Genomic DNA, 27,383 nt, shown 5'->3' with positions numbered 1-27,383 from the left:
GTTTGTAAATTCACTCCAGAACTAGTGTTATCTTTGTTCTCTGTCTCTGCAAATGAAAACTCCCAATGCATTAAAATCCTCTGGAAACTGACATTGAATGAAAACTGAAAAAAAAAATCAATCTAACTCTCAGAGGTTTATTTACACATTCTCTGAAGTGGTAGCATTTATGGTTTACCACTCATTTGGCAATTAAGGCAGCATTACACTTACTGTGCTTTTGCTCTCTATAGTTAATTAACATTTCGTGGATAAAATTCATTTTCCCCAATCCAGAATAAATATACTAAACAACAAGAACAAGCACAACAGTAACAACATCACTTGAGGGCAAAGGCTATCCAATCTCTCCTACAGCATAGAGAACATTGCCTCCTCTGTGTCCTCAGACATAGATGCCAATTAAATGAAATCAGAGAGCCATTCTTGTGCTTATCAAAGCTCAGATTTCACCCCCTACATTCATCTCTTTTTATTCCCAAGCAGCATGACAATTTGTGAGATATGATTTGGTTTCTATGACAATCATGAAATTGCTATTTGATAATTATCATAAGTATACACTATATTTTTATTCCCAAAGAGAAGTCATGTTTAGGGATATTACAGAGAACCTCACAAGAACATCTGAATTGTTTTTCTTAACTACCTCCAAAGCTCAAGATTGGGTTGCTTGCATGTAACTGCCTGGCTCTCTAATGAGTGTTTTAAGCTGTTGATTCTTTCTTTTTTAGTATATGGGTAATTGACATAATAAACTATAAGAACTCCAATTACATAAATACATGTTTAGGGACTTTTTAGAGTGCATATTTTTGACATGATTCACTCTAACAGCTTCTTCAAAGCTGTTAGAATGTATTGTTTCAGAATCCAGATGAGTGAACTTCTTAACATAAATTTTCAATTCCTTTAGCATTCATATTAGTGACAAAAACCTTCTTTTTTTGTTGCAGTAATAATTTACAATGAAAATAGGTCCTATTTGCATATCACTAATTTGTGGTTTCTTTTTTACAGTCCATAAATGCGTGTATACAACACAAAGATGAAAATGCCAGCAAACAGATTTTGGTTCCTACTCAATTCTAAAGTAAGTATCAAACACATTTTATATGCTATCGTTTAGCAATCTGATTTATGTGTAGTTTAATCCAAGGCATATGGCTTTTAATTTAAGTTAAATTAAAGTACAATTATTTTTATATATTTGTATAGTGTCTGACAGTAATGTTGTTAAAGATAATTATGTAATTTACACTGCTAATGTAAAATACAAGCCATGGTATAAAAGGCACACATGAAACCAAGGTTGTTTTGGATAATATTCTATGAACTGTACCTGCATAGCAATCAAATTCCAGATCAACTTAAGAAGTTGTCCTTGAAGTGCCCTCATCTAGTAATTAAATAGCTTTGTGACTTAATTCAACTCAACAGAGGCCTGAGATATGTATCCATACTACATGTGGATTTTATTCTTAAACATTTCTATTGTTTGGTTAATTTTCAAAGATGCACATTGGCTAAAACATAGACTGTTCATCAGTTGCTTTGATGTTTCATGCATCAGCATGCCAGTGTGATGCTCTCCTTCATAATACAGGAAGGATTTGTGTTCACATTCTGAGGGTTTTTAAATTGTTTTCTTAGTTCTTCAGTTATAGTCCTTGCCCACACTTCCCACCACCACTACCATGACTCCCCATCTAGAAGTAAAATATGGCTATTATAGTCTATGTAACACACACAGTTTATTTAAGAGTAGTTCTGTTTGGTCTGAAAGTCAAAATTGCTCTCAATGATATTTAAAATGAGATTTTTATTTATTCAACTATAAACCTCAGGGTTTCCCATGACTATAGTTCCAAAGAAGAGTTTTGAAAATGGACAAACTTGGATTTTAATCCCAGTTCTGCCAGAGAGAAGTTAAATTTCCTGCACAAAACAATACTTAAATGGTTGAATCTTTCAAATGAAGATAATAATACCAGTTAAACTGTGATGTTGTGAGAATTCACTAAAATCCCACATATAAAACACCATTTCCCTTAAGATAGGGAGCAAGACACTTTCACCACTCTTATTCAACATAGTCCTAGAAGCCTTGGCCACAGCAATCAGACAAGAACAGTAGAAGGCATCCAAATTGGAAAGGAAAAAGTAAAACCATCATTATTTGCAGATGGCGTGATGTTGTATATAGAGAACCCTAATGATTCCACCAAACAACTGCTAGAACTGATAAATGAATTCAGTAAAGTAACAGGATACTAAATAAATACCCAGAAATCTGTTGCTTTATTATACACCAATAATGAACTATCAGAAAGGGAAACTAAGAAAACAATCCCATTCACAATTGCTTTAAAAAGAATAAAATACCTATGAATAAATTTAACCAAGAATGTAAAAGACCTATACTCAGAAAATTATAAGACACTGAAAAAAGAAATTGAAGAAGATTCGAATAAGTGGAAGCATATACTATGTTCATGGATAGGAAGAATTAACATCATTAAAATGTCCATATTACCCAAAACAATCTATAGATTCAACACAATTCCTATAAAGATCCAATGGCATATTTCACAGGACTAGAACAAATATTCCAAAAATGTATATGGAACCACAAAAGACCCCAAATAGCAACAGTGATCTTGAGAAAGAACAAGGTTGGAAGAATCATGCTACCTGCTATCAAACTATACTACAAGACCATAGTAATTAAAACATCATAGTACTGGCATAAAAACAGACATATAGATCAATGGAACAGAATAGAGAGCCCAGGAATTAATCCACACCTTTATAGTCAATTAATATTTGACAAAGGAGGCAAAAACATGCAATGGACTAAAGATAGTCTCTTCAATAAATGCTGTTGGCGAAATTGGACAGATATGTGCAAAAAATCTGAAACTAGACCACCTTCTTACACTACACACAAAAATAAACTCCAAATGAATTAAAGACTTAAATGTTAGACTCAAAACCATAAAACTCCTAGAAAACACAGGCAGTAAAGTCTCGGGCATTTCTCATAGCAATATTTTTTCTGATATATCTCCTTGGGCAAGGGAAACAAAAGAAAAATAAATGTGATGAGATCAAACTAAAGAGTTTCTGTACAGCAAAGGAAACCATCAACAAAATGAGAAGACAATCCACTGAATGGGAGAACATATTTGCCAATGATACATCAGATAAGGGGTTAATCTCCAAAATTTATAAGGGACTTACAAAACTCAACACCAAAAAGCAAACAATCCAGTTTAAAAATGGGAAAAAGACCAGAATAGGCACTTCTCCAAAGAGGACATACAGATGGCCAATAGATGTATAAAAAGATCCTCAAGGTCACTAAAGAGAAATGGAAATGAAAACCACATTGAGATATCACCTCACACCTGTCAGAATGGCTACCATCAATAAATCAACAAACAACAAGTGTTGGCAAGGATGTGGAGAATGGGAGCAATTGTGTACTGTTGGTGGGAATACAGATTGGTGCAGCTACTGTGGAAAGCAATATGGAGTTACCTCAAAAATTTAAAAATGGAACTGCCTTATGACCCAGCACTTCCACTTCTGGGAATTTATCTGAAGAAACCCAAAAAACTAATTCAAAAGAATATATGCACCCCTGTGTTCATTGCAGCATTATTTACAATAGCCAAGATTTGGAAGCAGCCCAAGTGTCCATCATTAGACTAGTGGATACAAAAGCTGTGGTACATTTACAGAATGAAATACTCCTGGGCCATAAAATAGAAGGAGATCTTACCCTTTGAGACAGCAGGGATGGACGTGGAGAGCATTATGCTAAGTGAAGTCAGTCAGTCAGAGAAAGACGAATACCATATGATTTCACTCACATGTGGAATCTAATGAACTAACAAGCAAAAGAGATAGATTCATAGATAGAGAACAGGCTGACAGCTGTCAATGGGGGGGGGGGGAGTTGAGGGGCTGGGTGGGTAGGGGTGAAGGGATTAAGCAAAGAAGGGAAAAAGAAAGAAAAAAATTTATGGACATGGACAGCAGTGCAGTGATTTCGGGGGGAGGTGGAGGAGAGTGTAGGGGGAATAAATAGTGATGGAAGGAGACTTGACTTGGGGTGGTGAACACACAATACAGTGTACAGATGATGTGCTGTGAGATTATATACCTGAAACCTGTATAATTTTGTTAACCAGTGTCACCCCAATAAATTAAATTTCTTTTTAAAAATAAAAATAATTAAAAATAGAAATAAAGCTTGAAGATTGATTCAGGTTATGCATTTTCAAGTTTTCTTGTAACTAGTTAGAAGTAAGAATATTAAATTATCCAATCCAAATAGCCTTTGTAGCCATAAACATTTTGAAAGCTAAGCATTCTAATAAGGTTATATTGGAGTCAATTATTACCCAAAAGTCCTAGTTGCTTCAAAGATTGTGAGGAAGATTTAAACTCCAAAATTATGTGAATTTTTATGGCATCCTACTATATGCTTTGAGATGATCTGTACTACAGTTTCAGTACTGACTCACCTTCTTTCAATAAAAGGAAAAATATGGAATTTTTAAGAAAAGATATTAACCAAATATTTCATCTCCCAGGAGATAATCAACTTCATTCATGACAATGACCCCTCTATTGCTTCAGTGTATATTTTTCACCAGCTGAGAAATCAACTCCAAAATTGATTCCTATATGACAATTTGTATTAGTGATTATTAAAGACCTTGAGTGAGCAAAAACATTATGTAGGAACAGGAGCTTGAAAAGAGATTTCTAATTCTACCTGTACTTTCTCTGTAAGAAAGGTCTTGAGTAATTCATGCCACTCGCCTGGAGGCAAACATGTCTCAGTCCCAGCACATGGAGTTCTGAGTGAATTAGCCCAATTCCATTATATTAAGCCTAGGAAATGTTGCCTTTAACCATTGAAAGATTTATAATTTATTAAAGCCTCATGATGATACAATTCAGCCTCTTGTAATGGAGCTCAGGTTGATTAATTAAATAGGGAAAACATGCCTTTCTTGTAGTAAAAATAGAGAAGCACATTCATTAGAATACCTAAGTAGCTAGTGTATGTTTGTGGATGGAAAGAGATGAACTATTGAATATTCCAGTGACAGTTAAAGCAATTTCTCAAAACAACTTTATGTAGTCAACTGTACATGGAGAAAATATTAGTTGGAAGGTATTATCTGAAAATATAATATGCACTTATACAAAGGAATGACACTTTAAGAAGAACTATAATATAACCATAAAATAACAGTCCCTATGAGTCATCAGCTGGAATCCCTGATGAATGCTGTTCTCCCTGTGGCTAGATACCTCTGGTTTTATATTAGTCCATTCCTCTATGTCTAAGAAAGAGAAGATGGAAACCAAAGAAACACATTCTGAGAAAAGGAGGGAATCTTCCCAATCTTTACAAGGGTTAAGAGGGTTTGGGCACTTTTACTCTGGTCATATGGAATTTTGGTGGGCTCAGGGCTTGTCAGTTCCCAACCATCATTGGACAAAGTTCAAACCTGGAAACTTCAGAAAATTACATATTAAGTCACAATTACCTGGTTGCTCTTGAAGACCACAGAAACTGGTAAAATGGCCCCAGAGTTGAAATAGTTATATGTCCAAGGCAATTAAACTCAGAGAAAATCTGAGGATCTAGAAATGTTTCTGAGAACCTAGTCCTTTACTCTCACCCTTTAGGGTGGTGGTTCTCTCTCCATTACATTTCTAGTATGAGTGGGAGCCAAAAGTTTATGTTGCTGAGAAGGGATAGAAAGGGAGGAAAACAAAAAGCTAAACTATAAGAACAAACACTAATCTTATTTTACAAAGTCAAACTCTGATGATCATCTTATCTATCCCTCAGTTTATTATCTGTGCTCCCTCCACCTACTATTTCCACCTCATAACACTTCCTTCCCACTCACATACACGCAAAACTCTCGTGCAAAAAAAGCACAAGGGCTCGGTCTCCTTTCTGGCTCTGTGGGCTACACAAAGTCCTTTTAGAAACTAACATTCAGCAGAAGAGAAAAAGACATAAATAAATGAAGATGCAAGAAAGAATAATATAAACTCCTGTTATATCCTTGCTGTGACCTTAAGCAAGTCACCCAATTTCTGTCTATTTTTCTTCTCTAAGATAGATATAGACTATAGATTTATACAAGTTTGACCCAAAAATACCTCCATATTTTTCCATACCCTGTTCCCCTATAATGTATTTTTTTCCCCTGAAGATGATTGACATACACCCTTGCAAAGGAATCTAAGCGTGTGTTTTTTGAATTCTAGCCATTGAATTTGAGCTTGCATTTTGTTTCAACATAAAATGTGTCCACCTGACTTTTCTCAGTTTGCAAAAACTCAAATATCCTCCTTTGTCAACATGGTAAAACACATTAAGGATACAACCAAATTGGGGGTTGCTCTTCTTTGTTCCAGAATGAGTGCACTCAGATCCTGTCCTTAGAAGACCCAATTTGTTTGCCAAAGGCAAGTTGTCATAAGTTGTATGCTCATTTACTCTAAACTCATGTGATGGCTTTAAAATAATGAAATAAATGAAGCATTTAATTTAAATGATACTTCATCTGTTAATGGTATTTGTGCCAATTTTCAATAGCTTTTGGTAGTGTTAATGTAATTTGATTTCTGAGCAATTAAGCAGTGCATTTAGTACTGGCAAAATAATTAATTAGAAACTTCGGGCAATGTGCCAAAAAAGTTAACTTTTCTTTCTTATTGAATTTCTTTTTAAAGCATTACAGAATTATAGGTTTATAAAGTTTCAGTCATGGAGTAGCCCTTAGAGGTTATATTGTCCAACTGCCATCTTATGCATAATCCAGGTCTACATTTTGTAAATACCCTGCTTATCTTCATATTTTTGCTTACTAATTTTAAAATACAGTGATGATTCTTGAATTTGAAACAATGATTACTGTACTGTTTGGCAAAAGACACTTTTCTATTTCTGACATTCTATATTAAACTAAAATGCTACTGTAAAGAAGAGTTTTCTCCTCTCAATTAAATTATTTATAATAGTTTCATAGGCAGTTATTTTATTCTATTCATATGCGAATGAAATCATGAGCATTTTGTTGTTTACATTGTCTCAGGTTGGCCATCGGGAACCCCTTCAAATTTCCCGTTGACATGCCCCCATCTTTTTTTAGCATTTCTTTCTTATGTTACCGCAAGGTGTTCCACTGTGATGCATTTTGCACGGATCAAATATCCTGCCCTTCTCCATGCCCAGCATGATCTTAATACATTTTTAGTTACTTGTCTCCATACTTGCAGATCCTGCTTACTTATCTGTGATTTTTAAAGATTAAAAAAATGATTTTTTAAAATATGTTTTTTATTGATTTGAGAGAGAGAGTGAAACATGGATGACAGAGAAACACTGATCAGCTGCCTCCTGCCCGCCCTCTACCAGGGAGCAGGCCAGGAACCTGAGCATGTGCCTTGACCGGGAATCAAACCAGCAACCTCTTGGCGAATGGAACAGCGTTCAACCAACTGAGCCATGCTGGTCAGGGCCTTTTCTGTGATTTTTAAATGAATGGGCTATTTTTGTCTCAACTGGAAGATGTCCACAACAAATTGCTGAGTTAAAACAACTGCCCGCCTTAACTTTTGTCACTAGAAAACAGTCATCTATGACAATGTCGTCATCTATCAAAGTTTGCTCTTCTTCAGCCCTTAAATTTTCAACCTAAAGCACACTTTCTTTATATATCATTTCCTCAATTAATTATAATTCTAATGCTTTATTTCCTTTTTCCCCATGTTTATTATAAATACGTCTAGCTATATGTTTATGATTTTAAACTACTTGTTCTGGTTCTTTCCTCTCCAACTTCCTCCCGCTTTTCACTGGACCCGTAGGTCCTTTCTTTCGCATTCAGGTCCAACCCTTGCCTTCTACTTTGTTCTCCAGCTTCTGTCTTGCAGAGTCTCCTGCAGTGAGACATAAAAACAAGGAGCTTTGAATCTTTCAAAAGTATACAAGTTTCAAGTAAATTCTGATCACCATCTCTCCCACAAATGCTTGATTTTTATTGCTTTTTCCATCTCCTTATGCCTTTGTTTAGAATATATTTAAATTTCCCAGGTAATGCCCTCATAATAGCTTTATTACTTTAAAACATGTTTAATAATTATAAAAAATATTACACATTGATTTTCCAGGTATTTTTCACTCAAATGTGTCCAAATGTTGAGCCATCTTGTAGCTAATTTAATCATTAAGGAGCTATTTTTAAATTGCTTTTATAATTGGTTTCTGATTAATAACTTAAAGAGGACACCTCTCTATAGATTTGGGGGGTCTCAGCTCTTCCGAAGGCATTAATCAATTTGACATCAGAGATCCTCTCTTTATGAATTTGTTTGTTTGTTTTTAACTCTAGTGACCCTCTGAGCCAGTAACAGCTCAATTACCTCCTATTCTTATCCTATCTATAAAGTAGGTCTCCTTTTCCCTTTCTGTAAGTCGATGATAGATTGACCAGTTTATCATTTGATCTATAGATAGGTAGATAAACAGATACATAGAGAGATAACCTGGTCTCTAAGATTTCAATCATTCTCCAGATAAAATCACTTCCTTCCATCAGGCAAACCATGTGTCTTCACTTTTCTTTTCTTTTTTGATGTTTTTGTTTGGATGGCAAGATCATTTTGGGGCTGCAACTTATTCATTCTTCACTTAACAAACAAATTTGGCACCTAGAAGGTCTGGGTTTAAGTCTTCTTAATTTTCTTTTTAGATTTCATTTTTGTAGAATTGCATTGATTTTCCCCCCTCTACATTAATATAAGAAAATGACATGTTTCCATACAATAAGAATTCACATTCATTTTATCTGCTTATTAATGAGATTTACTCTTTTAGCATAATCCACTTCTAGTCTAGATATCTGAATTAAACAGCTATAAGCTTATGAAATAAACAATAAAATTTAGGCTGTGTACATGTGATTGAGAATAATTATCTGCATCCTGGTGAGGGCATCATGAAAGGGGAAAATAAAAAACACAAACAGTTCTCTCCAGCCAACTTGCTTAATAAGCCTAAGCCTATACAGTAATGTTCTGCTTGCTTTGAGGTAAGCCTTACCTGGAAATTAACCATAAAATTCCCCAACAATGTTGCATCCAGAAATCCATGTTCACAGTACAAAAGCTACTAAATGTTATTTCTTGCTTGGCCTAGGACTGCTAAAGCCAGTTACAGCTGCTGTGCTCGAAACCTGATTCTCTACGTAATAAATTGATCAAACCCAAATCAGTGTTTGTGCCCATTCATAGGATTTCTTGCCAATCCCTCAATAGTATGCAGTGGTAGGGAGATGTATGAGAGTCAGCCTAATACTCATTTCTCCTTGCTTTGGACTATAACCAATAAAGAATAGACCTAATAAGCTATACCTGCAATTGATATAAATTGGGTATCAATGTGTTAGTTTTACTAACCAAGAAACCTATAGCTCTGAAACAACAAGGCCATCTGATCAAGTTAAATTAGAGAATGGAGCTTGGCTCCATAATCAAAGTGGGAGGCTTCTTACTATCTCCCGACATTTAGAACTTGATGACCATTGGTGAAAATAACTGGGTCTGCCGAGATATTATAGTTAACGACATTGACTATTATAGACCCACTTCATCACATAATTGCTGGCAGGGGATGGAGCACGAAGGAGGGAGAGATTAGCATACGCTGTCATCTTAGTGCTTCGGTGCACAGGAGACTGATTGGCAAAGATTTTAATAATTCTAATACTCAAGTCACACTTCTGCCCACCTACATCAGAACTTGTGGGAGTGGAAAAGGGATCACTGATTTTAAAATTACCAAAGTGATTCCAATAAGCGGCTAAGATTTAGAACAACTGACATCAAGCGCATTTCCCAAACATGTTCTATAGAACACTGGTCCTGAAATATGCTACTTGAAGAATTTAGGTAGTCAAATAATTTGGGGGAAATTTCTCCTCTGTACTCTCTGGTTCCAAATGTAGCATAGAATATTAAAGAGCCTGAGAAATCCCATAATTTTTTGTTTTGTTTTGTTTTGTTTTTTAAGCACCCATTCCACGTTGTTAATACAGCCTTTTCCCAAAATTATACCCTACAGAACTTGGGCTTAGTAAGTGATATCTCAATTGGAAATGTTATGGTCTAGGGAAAATGGTTAAAGATGAAATCATGCATGGACATTTGTAGGTGACATTAATCTCTTCTCTAAAGTAGGAGGCAGGGGAAACGATACATCGTGTTCTAAACTACTATGTGGCAAATGACATTATGGGCATGCAGCCCAGGGGAAAGGCCTCAAAGGGTAGATATGGGGAGTGTGATAAAGAATCACAATAAGAGAGGGTGCTAGCAGGAGTCTTGCTCTTAACCTTGCTGCAAAGGTAGCATGACTTTTTATAAAACGAAACTTCGTGGTGACAGCATATCCTCGTATGAAAAGTGAGTGTGTGAGTGGATAAGTAACTTAGCCAATGTCACACAATTAATTTACATTAAGAATCAGAAACAAACCAGGATATAAACAAATTTAAGTTTTACTTAAATTTTTCAAGATTAAAACAAGAGTCTCACTTAGATACACATTTCAGATGTCAAAATTACAATAACACAAAATTGTGAGGTGTGGTTATTATCCAATTGTCATGTAATAAATATGGGAATAGTGTTTGCTATTGCTTTTTTAACTCCGGCCATTAGAGAATTTTAGGGGCATAGAGTCAATGAGTTGTAAAAGGACCCAGGATTCTGCTGTGCTTATTTTATGTGGTCTGAAATGACACAGGAACATTCAAAACAAGTTTCCCTAGCTTCGTTGATGGTGTTTTCATGCTACTCAGTATTTATATCCTGTTTCAGCACTAAGGTCCAGGGAAGCAATTCAGTGATTATATTTCCTGAAGTTTCGACACTAAAATTGAACTGAACATATGCACTTGTGATTTATTCACTAGGCTTTTGCCAATAAGATAGTGAAGCTATTTCTTTGGTCATGAAATTATATACCCCCCCAAACAAATTTACCAAGCTGAGAAATACAGTGAATAACCTCAATAGTATAATTTTCATGGATTCTTCATCCAAGGATTGTCCATTAACAGCAATTCTTAAAGTTTTTGTCAAAAGGTATTGTCAATAATGCAATCAGCACTCTCTTAACTGTTTTATTGGAGAGGGGGAGGCAGAGACACAGAAGTTAGAATTTGCTATTATTCAAATATTGGATTTTCATCGTGTATTGAGTGCCCATTTATAAAGACTTAAGGGGTAAAAAAAATGCATTGATATCATCTTAAACACTGTTTGCTCTCTGGTATGTTGATAACTAACCCACTTGTGTCAGTTGCTTCAGGGTTTCTTAAAGGCATCGATTTTTATCACTCTGTAGGGGCCAGGGAAGAAGGATTGTGCCTGACAGAATGCTAGAGAAACATTTTCTCAGAAGTAAGAAATTTAGTTTCTAACTAATAGCAATTTTGTAAATTTTTATTACAGGCAAGATCAGAAGAATTTCTTCCTTTAGACTACTGTTAACTTTGTAGAATTTTGCAGTTGAATATACTCTTTACATGTGACAGTTCTTTCACTCTCTTAATGAGTGTCATTTTATTAAAGTATGTGAATTCACAAAATATGCTGTCAGCCTCAGTATTTCTACCACAGAATATTTCTGCCTAAAGGAAGATTGACAAAATTTGAAAATCATTAAATATATTTAAGTTTTTCTAGGCATTAATTCAGAGAGCCTTATGTTAGAGTGATGACAAAGGGAAACACACATGAGAGGCATATGACATTTAGTGCCCACAGCCTGTTGGAGGACAGTGAGTGCTCCCTTTGGACTCACAAAATACAGCAGTGGCCTCAAAAATAGGCTCAGCAATGTGGCACGGAACCACATCTTTCTATTCTTCATGGTCTGCAAACATCGGTGATAGAGATGGAGAGCTTTACAATCATTCACATGAAATGCTGAGGCTCCTGAGAGCGAGAACAAAGCATTGTGTGGAAAAGATGCTTCAGAGTTCACTATTGCCCAATCTCATCAGCTCTTATCGTACTCAAGAGTTAGCATGGATATAAAGGCCATGGTAGTCATCTACAAGACTTGGTGACTTGTTAATTTTTGTCCTGTCACATTAACTATTTTCTTAAGTCATTGATCAATTTTTATTTTAGTGTAGCTTTGCATTTACAGAAAGTTGCAAGAATATCACAGAGAGTTCCAAATGCCTGAACTTAGTTATCCCTATAGGTAATATTGCTATGGTGCATTTGTCACACTAATAAACTAGTATTCAGACATTATTATTATTTGAAGTAAAAATTCTGAAGTCTTACAAAGAATTAGTACCATTACTTTATAATCACAACCCACATGTAAACATTTGGCTTTCCACTAAGTTTATTCTGTGGCTAGAGCACCAAGTGAAACATAATTGGGTAAGTTAAATATTTAGAAGGCCAAGGGAGATAATCACCATTGGTTTACATAGGAAAAAGTCTATTCATTATTTAAACTGTTGACTCTTTCCTGATTCTGAATTGTTGTGGATTATTCTCTGGTGTTTACATGTAGGTTGCTGGCTGAAATATTGAGGTTTAAATTCAGATCTTGGCAATGTTTGTAGAGGAATTGAATTCAAATTACATGAGTAATTTTGAGTCCCCAGGTGCCTAGATATTACAGCTTTTATATGGAATTTGGGAATAAGGAACCTTGCATATGGCTCTAATTCATCATGACATTGCTTTGGCCCAAATGTAGGAGCTCCTTCTAATTAGCACTTTACCTAGAATAGTAAAATCCCTTCTATACTTTTAAACAAATGGCAGCATTTGACCATTTCTTTTAGTGCTTTTGTTCTAGTTCACTATATACATCAGTGTATTAGTGTAATATAAATCCCAAGCTTATAAAGGGCCATGTATAACCTTTCTTAAATGTCTTATATCAGAGTATAAAGTTCAAGGTGTAAGCTTCAGGTCTGGTTAGCTTTGTATACCAATGCCCTATTCTGGCACATAGTTTACACCTTATGTATATATTTTTAAGAAATTATTTGGCATAGTAGACATAATCTAAAATCCTGTTTTCTCTCAATTCTAGCAAAAAGTTGATGAACAATTTTTAGAAACTAGTAACTAGAGTCTGTGTTTTATAGAAGACTTTATGTAAACTCTGGTCCTGGTCTTCCAGATATTTACTCTCAGGTTGGAATATGAAAATTTGATTTGAAGAAAAAGAAAAATATAGGAAAAATAATACATTGAACCAGAGATACAAAATATTTTGGAGACTATAGTACCATAATATATAGAAATGTTGTTTAAATTGATGGTAGATGTAGGGTGAAGTTCAGAAAGAGGTTTTAACTGGGTCTTCATTAATAGTACATAAAAAATTTATATAAGCCATTTTTTTAAACTTTCTTGTCTGCCATTCTTTCCTACTGTATTTCCCCCTTGAGAATCAAGGGCTCAGAGATCATTGTTTCATAGAAGGAAGACAAAGAGAAAGGACCAACATTTACCATAACACTAAAAGTAAGCTCCAGTCGCCCATTTTAGAGACTAAAATTGTGAAAGCGATAGTTTACTTTGAGTAAAGTTTGTTCTTATTGTTCTTGTGTTTTTGTTTCATTGTTGTTGTTTTATGTATCAAAATGTTAAACTCCAAGGAAAAACTGTTTATTAGTAAACAATGAATTAATTGAGTAGATGCAGAGAGTCAGAGAAGAACTCTCAGGAGAGCATTATGAAAGTATCAATTAAAGCTAGGTTCACCTCCTCTCTCATTCCCCAACTCAGAGATGGAGGTGAAATAAACTAAAGGAATAAAGGAAATATAGTCTAATCAAAATTTCTTTGGGAAAGAGAAAGAGAACAGGAGTCAAACAAAGGCTTCCTTCCTTAACACTGTTGGCTTATTGTCCATGCAACCAGTCCCTTCTTTTGGGTCTTCATATCTGCACTCACTGCTGGGCCAAACAGACTGGGCTGTCATGCATTAACTGTGAAGACGGGTGAAAAAAATGAGTTTTGTGAGCCATGGTCCTCACATGCAATTAGGTATCAGCTGCTCTCCCAGAGAACAACCCATCACCAAATAACGGATGTGACATTTTAAGTAGAATTCATCTAAGAAGTGCCATCTCCCTGGTGGCAAATTATAAACAGGTGGCACTCATTTTCCATTACCCTTGAGAAGTCGCCAAAAACATCATAACATTTCATTTGAGCTGCAGTTGAGAAGAAATGTCCATTTTATTATCTCCTTAAGCATTAGTGGATTAGAAAAGAGAATTTAACTGCTATTTTCTTTCTATAGCCTTTGATGGAAGCAGAACCCCAACCAACTGATGGACAGTGGCACAAAGAAACACTAAAGTTATATTAGGATGAATATTTGCAACCTATTGTTCAGGGTCTATCTTGAACACATGTCTCAGCATCCTCAAACAGCGTTACAGAGTAGGATGGCAGTGCAGCAGCCCAGGTAAAGAAAGATGTGAGATGTCCAAGTCATAGAAAGGTCTGTGAGGAACATTAGTCAACCCAAGTGTTATTCCCAATTATCCAATGTGCTGGCTAAAGTCATGTCTTTATCATTGGGACTGCTCTGGAAAGTCACAGATAATTTACATAACTTAGGAGAAACTTGAATTATGTAGCAATCTAGCCTACTGCATGAGTAACAGATAGAGTCTAGCAAATCTAGTGATGGGACAAAGGGGATGTTAGTGTTGACTATCTGTCCTTTACTGAATTCACTAATTAGATCTAATAGTTTTTGTGGAGTCTTTAGGGTTTTCTACTTATATAAGATCACACATCATCTGCAAACAGATAACTTTATTTTTTCAAATTGGGCATATTTATTTAGCCTGATTGCTCTGGCTAAGACTTCAAATACTATGTTGAAGAGAAGTGGGGAGAATAGAGATCCCTGTCTTGTTTCTGATCTTTAAAAATAAATCTTTCAGTGTCTTCCCATTAAGTATGATTTTAAACATGGCCTTGTTATATATGGTCTTTATTATTTTGAGATACATGTCTTCTAAACCTAGCATTTTGAAGGTTACTGTCATAGAGGGTATTTAACTTTGTCAAATGCTTTGCCTGTATATTGAGATGATCATGTGATTTTTATTCTTTATTCTGTTAACATGGTGTATTGCATTGCTTAGTTTGTATATATTGAACTATCTTTGCTTCTTAGGGATAAATTCAATCTGATCATGTATTGCCTTCTTGATTTCATGCAATTGTCTGTGTTCTCTTGTAACTCATTAATCTTAAAATAATTATTTCGAATTCTTTCTCAGGCAATTCATAGATCTCTGGGGGTTTTTTTTGGTATCATTTACTGGAGATTTATTTTGTCCCCTTGGTTGTCGTATTTCCCAATTTTTTGTGTCCCAATGCTTTGTGTTGGTGCCTGTGCATTGAAGAAACAGTCACCTTTCTGAGTCTTTATAGACTGGCTTCAACAAGGAAGGACCTTCACCAATTCTCCCTCCTGGAGATTCTGGTTGTTTCTTGACTTTTCAGTGAATGTGCATGTTTCACTCCTCTGCTTTCCTCCTGGGGAGAAGTCTTAGGTTGCCTGCCTTTTCCCAATTTCACAGAGTTGTGTTGGCCACAATTAGCCACCCTTCCCTTTTCGAGCAGTGCCCTGAAAGACAGGGACATTGGATGCACACTCAACTCCTCTCCCTCATTCCTGAGGGACAAATCTCAGGGTTGAATGCCTTCTCCCAATATCACAGAGCCACACTGCTGCCAACAGCCACCCTCCCCTTTTCCCTAGGACAGTGCACGGAAATTCTGGGACACTGGGTTAAAGCTCTACTTCTCTCTCTCCTTCCTGAAAGAGAATACTCAAAATTATGAAACTTCTCCCAATTTTGCACAACCATGTCTGCTGCTGAAAGTGGCCTATTCCTTTGCTTTGTTCTTAGCTGTTTTGAGTGTTAAAACAATGCTAGTTTTCTCAGCATTCTGGGTGAGACGAGACAGTGGCAGGTCTCTGACAGTGCAGTAAGATTGGATGCACACTTCACTCTCTCTTTCCCCCTGAAGGGAGTTTCAGACTGAGGGGTTTCTCTTGGTGCTGAGCTAAGCTGGCTAAGGGGGGGAACTGATACAAGTAAAATGAAACTGTACTTTTAAACAATTTTAATGTGGCTATTCTTGGTTTTGTGCTCATCTAGGGTACTGCAACTTCTTAATTTGACCCTGGGGTTTTCAATAATGTATTTGGGTTCTTACAGCTTTATTAAATTAGTATTTCTGTGGGGCATGAGGGTAGGAATTTCCTATTTTGCCATCTTGCTAATGTCACTACCTCTAATCTAACTCAATTTCTGCTCTTTCAGTCAGAGCAGAGTCAGGGAAGTGTCTGAAATGAGATATTTATCATTAAAATAAGAGAAAAATAATGTTCTATTTATATCATGTCATCAAAGGTAGTTTTAACAGATGTTCATTATAATTTACTTTTACTCTATTGATAGACTCTATTCCAGGCCTTTAATGAACCCTAACTGAAAGTTACCCTACTCATCATTAGAAGAACCACTGTTCTTTACCCCAAAGCTCAATTTTGAGGTAGAATAACACCTCTGAAAATGTAATCACCAAATATCCTTGGTGAGTGAAAAAACTCACTCCTTTGTTCTCTAAGCCATCTCAATTGCACAATTAATTGTATATTTGTGAAGTGAATTTATATATTTTTGATACTCCTTCTGAACATACGAGAACTTCAAACCTGGAAAAGCATATTGCTACTATCCCTCTAGGTCCACATAGATTATGTTAAGTGTCAGAGGAGGATAGTATAAATCTTCTTGTACAATGACAATGGTTGTACAATTACAATAAAAGGCTGAACCTAAATATCTTTAAAAATATGTAGGTGGAAATCTATGTATGGTAAACATCACTAGGAAGAAAAACTCATGAAGTCATATGATTCTATATTTTCTTACATTTTCTGGCCTTTAAGATATACAAGTTTGATCATGAAGTTTCTATATAAAATGACTCACAGCTCATAGAAATGAAGCACTGATAGACACTGTTAGAACCAATGGTTCCCTGGAATACTGAGATGCTTCTGGCTACCACGTTGTGGGGAAACTGAATTTAAGCTGAACAATGGACTATGCTGGAACCAACAAATCTATTCTACTTTTTGTATGGAATTCAGCTAAATCTATTATTGAATAGGGTACTCAATGATTCCACTTAAGATAGCATTAAAAAAAAAAAGAGAGAAAAAAACCCCAAGAGATGTCAAGGAAAAGCTATGTTTTTGGAAGTAGAATCTACTTTTTGTTGTTAATTTGAATTTCTTATTGCCAAATTTTGTGGCCTTAATTCTAATATAAAAATCCACTTTGTAAAGATTCAGTAATTAGAAAATTAAAGCTCAACTATAACTAGATTTAATAATTTATTTGGTTCACGTCTTAAATATTTTAATTATTCAAGATGTTAAAAAAATCTGTGCAATAAAATGTCTTACAAGACACAAATTCAAGAACTCTTTGCCCAAACTGTGTTTAAAACGCTAAATCTTCCACCCACTTAACTATGTACTCTTCCACTCCACACCCATTTGCTACCCACCCCTACCCATTACATTCTCCACTCCATCAAGCTTGTGAATTAGACTATCTTTTGAATCGATAACTATCAGGATTATAGTTTATGCCATGAAGAGCCATTTGTTCTTAAATACACTAAAAAGAACTATGTATATTTATTTTTTCTACAAGGTAAGCATTCTAGGAAAATATCTAAAGGATGTCCCTAACACTTTTTGGTATCCTAAGATGGTATGTTTCTGGAAGTTTGTGGAAGTCAAATTGCATACTTGTATTTGTCGAGAAAAAAACAAAACACTAAACATTAAGCTGAGAGAACACTGACCACCCATTCTCACCCTCTGTGGTTCAACACAGTTCTGTTGAGAATAGCTGAGTCATGATGGTGTTCTTGGCTTTTGTCATTATTTGATTTGCTGGTGCCCTGGTGTTCTCTATGAAGTCATTACTTAAAGTAGTCAAAATGTTCATATACTTTTGAGAAATAAACTTTTGAGAAATATACTTTTGAGAAATATGTCACCTTAATATTGGAGTAGTAGCCAGGAGTGAAAGTGCTAGTCTAGTTGGAAAGACAGATGTATAAACACATATTTTCAACCTGTGAGAAACAAATTTGAGATGCTATGGGTCAGAAAAGCAGCATTTTGCTGGCTATTTTAATTTAGCCTTGAGGATAACCAAGAGGGCCTTCATGTTCCCCTCAGCTTGACTAAACTATGACAGTATTTTAAGTCCCAGACTTCCTTTTTCTTTCTGCATTTACTTAAGAAAACATTCAATTGTCAATCCTTTCTCTGTCCCTACAAGGTGTAAATATACTCACAGCCCTTTTATAACCCACATAAGCCCTTGTCAAGGACCTGGGGGCCATCCCTTTGAAATGTAACCATCAAGGAAGAAAGAACCCCTATCCCCGTTCTCTGTAGGGGAGTAGGAGCATAACTTAGATCATCACCAATTAGTCAACACAGATGACTTAATCATATTGACCAACCTCCCCTTATAACATCGTCCAGCATTTTTTTCACTAGCTCACCCTAGCATTTAAAATTTCTCCTACTTTTTGTTTCAGAGAAGTTGAGTTTAATCTTTCTCTACTATTGCAATAGTCTTGAATATAGCCTTCATTGCCTTTTTAACTTGCCCAGCACAATTTTTCTTTGACAAGAGTCACCAAATATAGGACACCAGAAAAACATTAAAAACTATTTAAAGCATGATGAATGAGCACTATCATGGTTGTAGGGATTTGGCAATTTCTCAGGGCTGGGCCATTGCTTCCTGCTTTTCTGGGAAGGGCACAAATCACTGCTGATTACTCCTAGAATCATTTTATCCTGCTCAGCAGCTATCCATAGCATGAAGGAAATCTCCAGGATGACAAGGAGAGAGCATCCTTCAGTCCCTCACCTGGATTTTCTTTTAATGCTCTCTGCAAACAAGCACTGACTTCCTTTTATAATCCAATTGTAAAACTCTCTTTTACTAAAAGTGTTTGGCCTCTTTCACCTTTCCCTTCTGTAAATTCCTTCTGTATTTTTTTTTTTTTTTTTTAATTTGAGCAATCATTAAGAGATTTTTTATTTTATTATACAGGCTTTATTTTTTAAAATGCATGTCTTCAGCTCCCACACTCAATTCATAATGCATCCCTTTACCTTGGTCCTTTTAAGACAGAATGTAGTGTAAACAATTCCACGGCTTGTTCATACTGATCTTTTCTGGGGGACAAATCCTAGGGCATGATTGCTGAAACCAGTCTGAAACAGTTTACTTCTTAGACTCTCTGCATCAGGGAGTCTCCATTTGGACTCCTCCTTTCAATACCATACCAGTCCTAGGAGAATACTGTCCCTCTCTCTTTTTCCCCAAATGGGCAAAAAGCTAAATATTCCTTCTTTCCCCCTCATCAAATGAAAGATATTGTATATTACATATGTTCCATGGGCAACCCAAAAATAAATTAATAACAACAAAAAGTTAAAAAGGATATAACCATTTAGTTTGTACTTTTCATAGTTGAAATTCATCAAAATTTATAAAACATATAGGAATGGATTGTTTTCATTGAAGCCAAATAATCTAAAAATCCCCTCTTTCTTGATCTCCCTCTTGCCTCCTGATGCAGCATTGAGAATCTTTCATTAAACTTTAGGTCTTTGAGAAACTCAAATTGAACACTATTGATCTAGAAGGTTGGAGTCACTAGTTATCAAACGTCAGGGTACATAAAATCATTGGGGATGTCCAGGGGAAGAGTTGTAAAGTTAAAACTGACTAGATGAAAGGAAAAGTAGATAGCTGCAAATATCACTAATTAGTTAAATTAGACCCTTCAAACGGTTAGCAAATTCATCTTCAATTCTGCTAAGTAGTGCTTACTTCTCATTTGAGTTCCAGGGATCCTACAGTACTATCTTTTCAACATCAAAAGAATTACTTTGGAAATATAATTAAGTCATCTAACAAAGAACAAGCATCTTTTATCCTTCTTCCTTCCTCTTTTTCTGTTGACAGTTGGCTTGCCATCTGTTCCAGCCAACAAAATTGTAAAAGTTTGTGATATTTTTCAGTGGAAGCAGTTGATTACAGATAATATATTATTTTCAGAAATGTGTCTGTTAATGTCTCATTAAAACATTAACCAACAAAATAGTTGGTCTGAAAAGAAACCTAACGATTAGGGTTGGCACAGTTGTCCTCAAGGTATTCACAATCTTTTTTTCATGTTAAAGCTACTTCAACTTTAAAACATATGATTGGGCAAACAGATGGGATACGGGGTAGGAGACCTCTCTAACTTTCCAATCCTACATTTCTGACTGCATAGGCCAAGGCCTAACTGGCTATTATTATTATACTAAATATTATTAAAATGGCAAACTGTTCTTTGGTTCCTGAGAAAATGGAAAATGCTTTGCAGATTCTTCCATCTTTCTGTTTATTTTGAGCTATCTGGAAAATCTGTGTAATGAATCCATAGTAGTCCATTTATTTCATTTCAGTTTTCTCATCTGTAAAGTGGGAATAACCATATGTACTGTACCATTCTTGGCACATAGTACCTTGTTCTTCTGTCAAGGGAGAGCCCAGGGAATCACCCTTACTGATCCTTCCAGTAAACTCTGAGAAAAGTGCCTCTTATCTGCAGTTCAGGTATATGGTGCCAGAAGGTCCACAGTCAAAGTCATGTGGTGGGACTCTGGTCAGCTGGCAAACCATGTCAGAGTGAAACTTATTTAAATGCATCACAGTGAAACAGACATAGAAGACTCCCAACAGATATTAGCACTCAGCCCACCTCACCCATTTCTTCTCATAATTAACTATTCTCTATTTTAAATTAATTAAGACTATTAGTATTGAGTCATTGTCATGATAGTACTTTGAGAAAGTACTATCCATAGAGGAAAAAAAATCTATTCTTATTATCAAATCATCCTAGACTGATGCAATAATTCAATTTTTCATATCCTTCTACACCTTTGCCAGTAACAACTTTCTTTCTTACTCAGATACATTTTAAGACCATGGTCTATAGCCAGAATTTTTCATATTGGGGTAAAAGTATGTTTCCTCTTATTCTGATATCAGTGCTGACAGTTGAGAGAATTTTCCTGGTGGGTCTCCAAGCAAGATTTCAAAGTGTATCCCTTGACCTCAGTTAATTATAAAATAAGTACTTCTCTTTCTTTAAGTGCCCTCCTGGCCAGCAGGGATTGTGCTGGGGGAAACCACATTCCCAATAGTCACTGCTCTCTCTCTCTCTGGGAAGACTCCACTTGTGTGAAGAACATTATTACTTTGCCCTCCTAGTTGCTTCTCTCCAGAATGAATGAACTCAATACCTTTTATCTTTCCTCTCCAGCATTTTCCCCCATGCCTTTCTCATTTTCTCTTTGTACAAGATGTCCAGAAATAACAATCTATTAACAAACTGAGCTAAAGGTTATAAATGTACAATTAATATATCAAATCCATTTCTCAGTGCTACATGAAAAAAAAACACACAAGCTTTGAAATGTTATTTTTCTTTCCTTTGAGACTACTTCAACTCAGAAAATATTGTATATATTTTTGTTTATACATTATTATTACTGTATTTCTCTGACCAGAAATAGCACTTGTTATGTAGTTAATCTCTTGCCATACTGTTCAAGGCAGAGCAAGATTGTGTAATTTCTGTCCCTGTTGACCTTTGTGTATAATCTAATGGTTTATTTACTGAAAAAATACCAGTCAGAGACAGTTAGTCTTCATTAAGGCCTATTAGCTCAACAAAAGTGTAATAACAATTAAAAAGAAATCTAATAACAATGGAAGCGACAAAAAGAAATCCAAATGTATTACTCCACTAATGTGCTCTCACTCCCTAATGAAGACAAAGCTAACTCCTCTTGGCCCACCAAAGGTCAATGTTAGCTCGAATCTGCTGTGTTTATATATGTACCTGGTACCTACAAAGACCTTGAGAGACTTGAAGGGATGATTTGTGTGTTTCTTTATAGAATAAAGTCTAATAACACTCTAAATCTTACTTCCAACCCTATGTAACCAAGACATGAAGTGAGGATCGACTTAAAACTGTTTTTCTGTTCACTCTCTACCAACACAGACTGGCTATCCTTACACTGCTGTAACTCTATTATGCCTAATATATCAACCTACCTTCAAATGCTTTAAATAATGACTTGCAATTCTATAGAAACATATACAAATATATATATGAAAAAGTGCTAATGAGCATACACAAACATTTCACAATGGCCTCCTCTTAAAAAGAAAAGTAAGATGTAGAATATGCGAGTGGGAGGAGAAGGTTAGTGCTGGTGTCTAATTAAAAGGAAACTTTTCATTTTTAGTTTAAATACTTCATTATTGTTTGAATTATTTTATAGTAATACCACACCAATGCATCATTTTGTATAATTTTAAAATAATGTAAAGTTCTACCTTTTGAAAAACATTAATATTCTCTAATAGTTCAAAACAGTCCCCATGAGTTGGTTAACATTTTTACCAGAAACGTAAAATTCATTCATCCTAGATGTTTACATTTACCCTTCTTTTCTAGTACACCTTTATGTATACTGAAAACTAACAGAAAAAGCGCATTTTAGATGTACCTGCTTTTCCCAAACTCTTCAACTTTAAGAATCACATTCCTGAAGGTAGCAGGAAAGAAAATTATCATATACCCCAGATCAAGTCACTCACCAGAAATAAAATAATAAAAGCTCTGGCCGCATTGTTTGATTATTTGATCTATTTGCATTAGCAACTGGCTTAATCTCAAGACTGAGTCTGTCAGAGTCACATTTTCTGTCTCAGTGTATATAGCTTTCTTTTTATAAAAAAGTTATTACTAGATATCTTAGAATACTGACTAACAAAAATGAATTTTTTACTGTTTCCATACCATTGAACTGAGAGGTACGCCAACATGCCATCAGAGCAATAAACAACTTGCTGCCTTTAACTCATAATGTTCCCTGCTGCAGAACTCACTCAGCAGGTTCCAAAGAACAATGATGACATCCAATGGCCAAATAAATGATTTTCAGGGTTTTAGCTGTTCAGCAGCAGGGCCTTCTCTCAGGTGGCATCACTCTCGGTGGTATCTTCTCCTTCAAGAGAAAAGTCTAATTTCCTTATAAGAAGGGAGACATGGAGAAACCAGAAAGAAACAAAATGGAAAGTGGAGGCAGCAGTCCTCTTTGAATTATCCTGCAAACCTGATCTCCAAAGGAGGTAGTTTCTTTAGTGATGCTTGATGGGAAATCTTATTTTGGTAGATGATTCTATGCTTCAGCTATGGTTGATTGAATATTGCTTGAGAAGATAAGGTTTTTGAAATAAGAAGATCTCATGCTACGGTCAAAGTATTTGAGAAAATTGAAAAATTATTGTCGTATTCCCAAAGACACTATCGTAAAAGACCTACTTTCTTGTGGTGGTTGAGTTCTGTTCCTTGGTTTTACTACGGTCACATCATGTCCATTGACTCTTGGTAGGCAATTGCTAGATTCCAGAATGACTGCTACTATTTCAGTTTTTTTCTTCGGTTACATCCTGCCTTATTGCCATTAACTCAAAGGTAGCTTGTGACAAAAATAAAGAATGAATCAAGAGTAAATAAAGAATGAAGTAGGGGAAATGCTTTATGTAGCTCACTTGGACTGTTCTGTGACTACGCTGTGTGCTTTAGCCCTCTCTGCCTTTGCTTAACCTGATCCTTATGACTGAACTCATACTCTTTCTACTTTGAGAACCCAATTAGAAAGCAACCACTGTCTCTTTAAAACAGATTTGTTCACAACTCACTTTTCATTTTAAAACAATGTTAAAGTCTATTGACGTTTTCACCCATTAACAAGGATCTCATATTAAATAAAGAGTATTTTCTGGGTGGCACATTTTTTTCCTTTTCATCATTTCTCTGTAAAATTTACTTTTCATTCTTCTCTATATAATGAAACCTCGATGTAATGGACTAATCCTGGCCAGGGGGTGTCCGTTAAAGCCGAAAGCCCATCATATAATAGAGTAGGTTTCCCAAATGCGTGTTAAAAAATTGTCTAATTAATTAGTTTACCTGGTTTTATTTATGTAGACACGTATGTGTGATTAAAATTAAGTATGCATGAAAAGCTTAATTTCACAGGAAAGTTTTCTCTCTGTAGTACTGTAATTTTAAGTTTATGCTGAATAGGTCTAGGAAATGTGGGCGTCACCAGTCATTGCAGGTTCACAAATGCGCTCGGCGGGGGCGGGGCCCCGTGCACGTGGGAACAGGGCCAGCGCACGTGGGAACAGCGCCCTACGCACGTGGGAACAGGGCCCCCCACGCACGTGGGAACAGGGCCCGCAGGTGCTAAAGCTGCTGCAGAAAGTCCACCGCCCGGGAGCCACCCAACCAGTTACAACTGGAGGCCCGGCGTGCGCAGGGCTAGCCATCCCTGAGCACTGTTTAGGACTGGGGCTCTCGGATTTAAGTATGCAAACTATACTTGCAGATATGTAACATTTATTTACGTTGGCGAAATTACTACAGTCTTTTTTTTCAACATATGGCCTATTCGCTAAAATTTGTTAAAAATACCAGGGAATTGCCGGCAGCCACCAGATGCTGGAAGAAGCAAAGAAAGGCTTCTACCCTGGAGCCTCCCCAGGGAGTGCAGCCCTGCTGAGGCCTGGACTCAGCCCCGTGAGACTGGTGTCAGACTTCTGGCGTCTTGAACTGTAAGAGAATACATTTTTGTTGTTTTAAACCACCAAAAAAAGAATAATAGTGAATTAATAACAAAAATAACCTGTGAATTTAATTATAAGCAGACTTTGGTTAAAAGCATTTTAAAATTAACAGGGTGTTAATTTTCACATATGGTATATAGACGGGAAATTTTGTCTGTTAAATCCAAAGTCCATTAGATCAAGCTCCTAAAAATCGAGGATTTACTTTCCTTTTTTGCCTTTTCTCTCACAATTTTAACATGTTTATTCTCATGTCAGTAAGGAGTGATTTTTAAGTGGTTTTATTTGCTTGACTATACTTTAGTCGTTCTCAAGGAGTGAAGCATTTTGCTGTTTGTCACTTGAATCTGTTTAGATAGTTAGGTAACCAAATCTTTCTACATGTATGTATAGCTCTATATAGAAAGCTCCAGGTTGTCTTCACTCCAATATCCAGGGTGATGGAGCAGTCTTGTTTCGGGAACATGGTTGGACTTGTGTGAGAGGGAACATAAAATTGCCTGTGGCAAAGCACGGGCTGGTTCTTAAAACTTCTGCCTGGAAAGGACACATCACAGGGGCTCACATTCTATTACTAAAGTCAGTCAAATGGCTACCTTTAAGTTCAACAGGATGAAGAGGTGTAATACTTGCACAGGAAGAAACAATAAACGTTGATTGTTATATAACGTGTCATCACTTTACCCAGAGTTGATTATATATGTTCAAATTTTCAAAGTTAGAATTTTTATGTAGACAGCTGTGTCTATTTGAACACAAAATAAGTTGAGATTTATGAAAAGTGAATCAGAGAAGGAGTCCTAGAGATGGTGAGCTTTGGAGTAAGACTTTTTAAAGGTGAATCAGAGGTCATGATATAAAGGTCTTGTGTAAAGGCAGGGGAAAAAGTTATGGGAAGGAGGGCAAGAGAGATTTCTAGGCATATGACTCTCTGGGTTAAAAATTAGGTGGTTGAGATGGTTTTAAAGAAATGGGACTGGCAAGAACTCAAAGGTTAGTAGTAGACTTTACATAGAAGGACAATGGAACCACAATCATCTTTTGCATATTGAGTTGATGTAATTTTAGTGTAGCCCTATGACTTAGGCATCTAATGTTGAGTGGGTCTGGGCAGTGAGATCAAGGTGCTCATTTATCAGTCTGGTGACTTGCAGCATGTGGTGTGAATGTGTGCAGTCTGTGCTTCTGCGTATGTCGTGTGTATTTTGGGAAGGCTTGTGATACATAACCACCACTGAATGACTGCTGTGGCTGTGAAAATGCTCTATCTGTCTAGGTTAGAAATTTTAAGAGACAGAAGCTGACTCAGGACAAGTCAAATATATTGCCTGTGCCTAACTTCAGGGGAATCAAGATAATAGCCAGTGTTTGGACAAATCTCCTCTTTAGAGGAAACTAGTATTTCCCATGTCATTTCAAACTCCAAGAGTGTGGATGCCCCCAATAATGAAAGAGGCTTTGATGCTGGCTGATTAGTCAAAACGAATTTTGGGAAATGCCCATACAAATAGAAAGAAAAGAAGTAACTGATAAGAACAGGAAAAAAAAATCAATTGGAAAAATGAGTGTCATTGAGAGATGGCAAAAGAATTGAAATTTGGTTTGGGAGTTTCTGTGCTAGGGGCTAGGAAGATGCACACAGTTGAGTGGCAAGAAAAACATGACCCATAGAGACAAAAGAGAATTTAAATCCTTGTCTTGATATGTATTAACTCTGTGGTCTTAGTCGGGTTAGTCCAGGAACCTCAGTAAATTGCAGACAACAATATTAGCATGAAGATGACGTAAGATGTTTGCACAAAGGCACCGTCATGCTACTACAAGGAGGTGCTCACCAAACATTACCTAGCCACCTATTCTCCACAAAGCCTTGGGTTAAAAGCAAGGAGGAAAGTCAGTACAAAGATTTCCATGTTCTATGTCCTGAATTCCTCAGGAGGTGATGACTGGTAAACAACAATAGCATAAACAATATTTAGATGTAAGTTGTGCGGTTGATAAGGGATAGAATCTTTTCTGGAACCTGGCTGGATCACATTGTATCCTATGACTATTCCTGGTTTCTCTCAGCCATGGTGCCAAAGACAGACTACTCCTTGAGCAATTTTAATGAGCAAGTCCTTTGGGTATACTCCCTGGACTTCCCTCTGCTTTACTACCATTTCTTTCCAAGTAGATCTGGATTTCCATCCAGCCTCACCTTCATCCTTCCTTTGAATCCTTTCTGGAGAGGAAAAATAGAAAGTAGCCATATAAAGGTATTTTAGGAGTCTCAAAAGGCCTATAAAAGGGCCCAAATTCAAATATATAAGTGTTGGCATCATCCTTGGGCATCACAATAGGAGCCAGTGGGTAGCTAGGGATGATAACTGTCTGCCCTTCCTAAAGGCATTCTAGTTGAAATTGTTTTAAAACCCAGGCAAAGTAAAATAGAAATGAAGG

General features: G+C 36.1%; 1 long non-coding RNA gene across 1 annotated transcript in view; it reads left to right on the top strand.

Annotated features, from left to right (window-relative positions):
* The window catches only part of LOC308567055, a 117,244-nt gene that overhangs the window by 35,473 nt on the left and 54,388 nt on the right, over positions 1 to 27,383 (top strand). Inside the window, exon 2 of the long non-coding RNA XR_014000259.1 lies at positions 1,021 to 1,093. This is a non-coding gene — a long non-coding RNA (uncharacterized lncRNA). The remainder of the gene's footprint in view (positions 1 to 1,020; positions 1,094 to 27,383) is intronic.

Source organism: Miniopterus schreibersii, assembly GCF_964146895.1.
Source record: "Miniopterus schreibersii genome assembly, chromosome: 14".
Classification (NCBI taxonomy): domain Eukaryota; kingdom Metazoa; phylum Chordata; class Mammalia; order Chiroptera; family Miniopteridae; genus Miniopterus; species Miniopterus schreibersii.
Note: the sequence above shows the minus strand (reverse complement) of the source record. Positions and strands in the feature narration are given on the sequence as shown.